The sequence below is a fragment of the Carlito syrichta genome, unplaced genomic scaffold, assembly GCF_000164805.1.
Source record: "Carlito syrichta isolate Samal-C Ts95f unplaced genomic scaffold, Tarsius_syrichta-2.0.1 Scaffold301609, whole genome shotgun sequence".
NCBI classification, from domain to species: Eukaryota; Metazoa; Chordata; class Mammalia; order Primates; family Tarsiidae; genus Carlito; species Carlito syrichta.
In genome coordinates, this window is record NW_007245705.1 from 347,591 (window position 1) to 351,974 (window position 4,384).

Here is a 4,384-nt window from a genome sequence, read left to right on the forward strand (position 1 = left end):
CCCGGCAGTTTCCCACTACTGCCAATCCCTTTCTTAATAGTATCACGATATTTGTTCAAGGTCCGCTTAAGAGTGAGAACATACGATACTTTGTTCTTTGTTTCTGTGATAGATCACTGAGTATAATAGACTCCAGATGACTGTTTAAAAATTAAGGCAAAATATAAAACTATAAAAGTAGTAAGTTGAAAAACATTATTTTTTCACCCATCTGTCTTATATGAACAACAGCATGCCAGTGGACAGCCTGTGGGAAAAATTGGATAAACCCTCTCTCCTCCTTAAAGCTCTCCAAAGATTTCTCATCACACTTAGAAAAATAACTAATGTCTTTACCACGACCCACAGAGCCCTAAGACTTAGGTTCTTGGCTTCCTCTCCAGCTTTATTTCCTGCCTTCCTACTCTGAGGGAGCCCAGTTCCTGCCACACCAGCCTCCTCGCACACGAGTCACACACTGTCCCACCTCAGGGCTGTGGCTCTTGCGAAGTTCCCAGCATATATTTTGCACTACCTCAGTTATTATATGTAAACTTAAACTAGTTAAAAGTAAATTTAAGCCACAACCATATCTGAGTTCTGTCATTTCATTCAGATTTCTACGAAGATGTCACCACCTCTGAGAAGTCCGCTTGACCATTCTACGTAAAACCTTTTCCTTCCCTTATTCTTTTTAAAAAATCACTCATCACTACCTGAATTCATGTTATGTTTACTGTTTCCATATCTCTCTCCAGAAATCTCTAGAATGTAAGCTTGAGAGCAGCAAGAATTTTGTCTTTTTGTATGTGTTTGTTTTTGCTATTAAATTCCAAATGCCTGAAACAGTGACTAGTGTACAGCCTTTACACACATATATGCTAAATGAATAAATAAACAAATGAACGAATAAACTTGTCAGTATAAGAACTGATTTTAGTGATTCTTAAACTGAATCATGCTTTCATCAAAAGAACTACAACTATCCAGGAAAACCTTGAAATTCATATGGTGGATACTCCAAGGACGCTTACACACTTTAGAGGAGGATGTTTTTTAACTGGCAGAAGCCCATGCTATTAGGGTTTCCTGAGTCAGATTCTCTTTGTAAAATGGGTCATGTGTTGTGAGTTGCTATGTCAAGGGTGATGCAACCTATTGTAGGTCAGTTCCTAAGGGATCAATTTGGTAAAATATGAAAAGAAAGGGCTTTCTCTAGAGGGAGCAGTATTTGCAGAAACAACCATACAGAAACATTAAAGAACATCATCTCTAATCTTAGATCTGCTCCTTGTATATTCTTCCCTGATAATTCACTTCATTCATTAATTCATCCTATTTAAAATATGTATATTAGTTGCATATTCACCTAGATATTTAATGGGGATGAAATGTTATAAAGCTGTCTTGCAAAATTTTAAACAAAGAATAATTAGATACTTTGAGTTGACCGAGCATCTTTGCACTGAAATTGTGAAAACAAACACCAGCTCATGTGCGCAATGGGTCTATGTGACTTTGGCCCCTAAATAAAGGTTCCAGGATAGACCCTAAGTGCCATCAATCCTTGTTCTTCACAGCAAGGGCCGAAAGCACTGTGCTCCAGTAGAAATAAATACCACGTCTGTTGTTTCAAATTTCCCAGTAGTCATGTTTTAAAAAGTAAAAAGAAACAAGTGAAAGTAAGGTTTAAATGATACATTTTATTTAATCCAATATGTTCAAAAAGTTACTTCAACATAGAAATCATCAGTGGGACATTTTTATATTTTTGGGCTAAATATTCTAAATCCTGAGTATATTTCACACCTCCAGCACATCTCAATGCTGAGGCTCCATTTTAATAATGACGTGAAATGTGATCCTAACAAAATAGTCAAGTTCTGCTGAATGGAGAAATATTTTGCATTCTCTCAGTTATTAAATGTAAATTTAAGCTAGTTAAAGTAAAATAAAATTTAAAATGCAGTTTCTCAGTTGCAAGCACGCATTGCTTTTCAAGGGCTTGAAAACCACCTGGCTGGGAGCTACCATATTGTATAACGCAAGTCTGGCATCAGCCATGAGCTTGTTAGAAATGCAGCACTGTGTCTCAGGCCTCACCCTGGACCTACTGAATCAGAGTGTGCCCTTCAGTAAGGTTCCCAGTTGACTGGTCTGCACGTTAAAATTTGAGAAGCACTGGTTTAGTCTTTATCATCATCGATGCTGTCATAGTTCAAGCTTTATTGCCTTTAGCTGTACTGATATAATTGTCTCTTAATTGGTCTCTTACCTCCAATCTATGAGTATTCTTCTGTTTCACTGCTCAAAGACTATATAGATGGCTCCCTGAATGCTTACTGAGTGAAGTCCAAAGGACTTGCCTTGGTATACGAGGTCCTGTAGAGGGTGGCCAGGAACATGACTTGACCTGGCATTTTATTCGCTGAATACCTCTAGTAACAAGATGCAGACTGAGGTATTCATCCTTTCTTCCAATGAATACTTATCCTGTGCCATGTGATAGGTAACGCACATGGATAAAATCCAGTCCCTGCTCTAAATTAACCGACAATCAGGCTGTACGGGATGAGAAAAAGGAGCACATATTTAAACAACTCATCATAATATGCTTAAAATGGAATTATCCTCAAAGTGTCACAGGAAGGCAGAAATGATTAATTTTTAGGGGAACTGAGGAGTCAGAGAAGGAGGTAGGGAAGGTGTCAGAATAGAGGGAAGATTTAAAACTTAAAGAATTTTGTCTTACAGCAGAAGTCAGGGAAGGGCATCCCAGACTAAGAAAACATTATCGATGCATGGAATGGTCTGGTGTATCTAGGGGCAAATCTAATTCTCTCAGGGACCAAAAAGAAGACAAAAGACATGGTGTTGAAACATTGGTAGACCACTTTTAATTCATTATTCATTTAGTTGTGCCCAATGTGGTTCTAAGGAAAGACAACCTGAGGCATTAGTAGATGAAATTAAAAACATAAAAGTCTGTTTAAGCTTACCCCTCTTTGTGTATGCTTTGCAATTATCAGATCACACTATGTACCAAGCCTCTAAATTCCCTCTATGTATTAGGTTTTAATGTGAGATGGATCAGATGTAATGTATTTCAAACTGTAAAGAGTATTTCAAACAGATTAAAGCCTGATCATAAAAAAGGAACATCCATGAGCCCATCAACTACCTTACCCTTAGATATTCCATCTGTTTGCAGATCAAATTCCCCTTCTTCCTCACCTCCAAATAAGCAGAATCTTGAATTCTGCATTGATCACGCATGACTTTCCTTTATATAGTCTTACCCTTTTTGCAAGCTGATTTATGCTTGGTTTTCGACATTAATAAATGAAACAGATGCGCTCCTCTGGATGTGCTTCTTTAGCTCAGTTTATGATTTTGAGATTTATCTGTATCGACGAGTCAAGCTGCGTAGTTTATTCATTTTCACTGCCGTAAAATGTTCACTGTACTGAATGTACCACAACACACTAACCTCGTCTATTGTTGATGAACATGATAAATCCTACCAAGAATATTCTGGTTCCTGTCTCCCAGGAAACATGTGCAGGAGTTTCCCGTAGGATATATCTGTGGTAAGGATGTTATTTAACACACTTCACAACCTGTGTGGCCTGGGAACTGATGGTAAGAACAGAAGTGGGTCATAAACTATTGGCTGTAGGCCAATTTTAACCTTACTGGTAGAGGAATGTCTAAGACAGAGGAAAGGCGCATGTTGATATTCCAGAACAGAAGTGATTGAACGTATGCGATTCCAAGAAGAATTGGTATGAATTCCTGAAGCTCCATATCCGTACCCAATGTCTGATTTCTTAATTTAAAAAAATCAGAATGGTATGCGATGGTAGCTGACGTTTTTAACTTACATCTTCTTGATTGCTAGTGTTGTTTTGCTGTGTTTATTCAACATATACGCTGCACTTTGCTTTACAGTCTGCTTTGTTGATACTAACACATTTAGAGAGTTTGGCACAAAGTGTGATCTGATTGCTGCAAAGTATGCACAGAGGGGGTAATCTGAAACGGACTTTACGTTTTTAGCCTCATCTCCTACTAACTGCCCCAAGTTTTCTTTCCTTAGAACCACATTGGGCACAACGAAATGAAGAATGATTTTGAAGTGGCCTGCCGACGCTTAACTGCCATTTCCCATCCCCTCTCAGCTTCGCAAAACCTACTGCGGGGAGCCTGGCAGGGCGGTCCAAAGAGTGGGACCCGGGCCACGAGAGAGGAAAGAGGGTGGCTGTGGAAGGGCAGTGCTTGATCTCAGACGGCCACACGTTCCAGGAGCCCACCGAGACGGAAGACCGGGAGAGGAGAGAGCGCGGCACCGCTCGCGCCCTCGCACCTCGGGAGCGAGGAGGAGCCGGGCGGCCCCGGCGGGCGG

At 39.8% G+C, this 4,384-nt stretch overlaps 1 protein-coding gene across 1 annotated transcript in view; it reads right to left on the minus strand.

Moving 5' to 3' along the window:
• MGAT4D (MGAT4 family member D) overlaps positions 1-4,384 on the minus strand; it is a 58,295-nt gene that overhangs the window by 53,388 nt on the left and 523 nt on the right. The window lies entirely within an intron of this gene.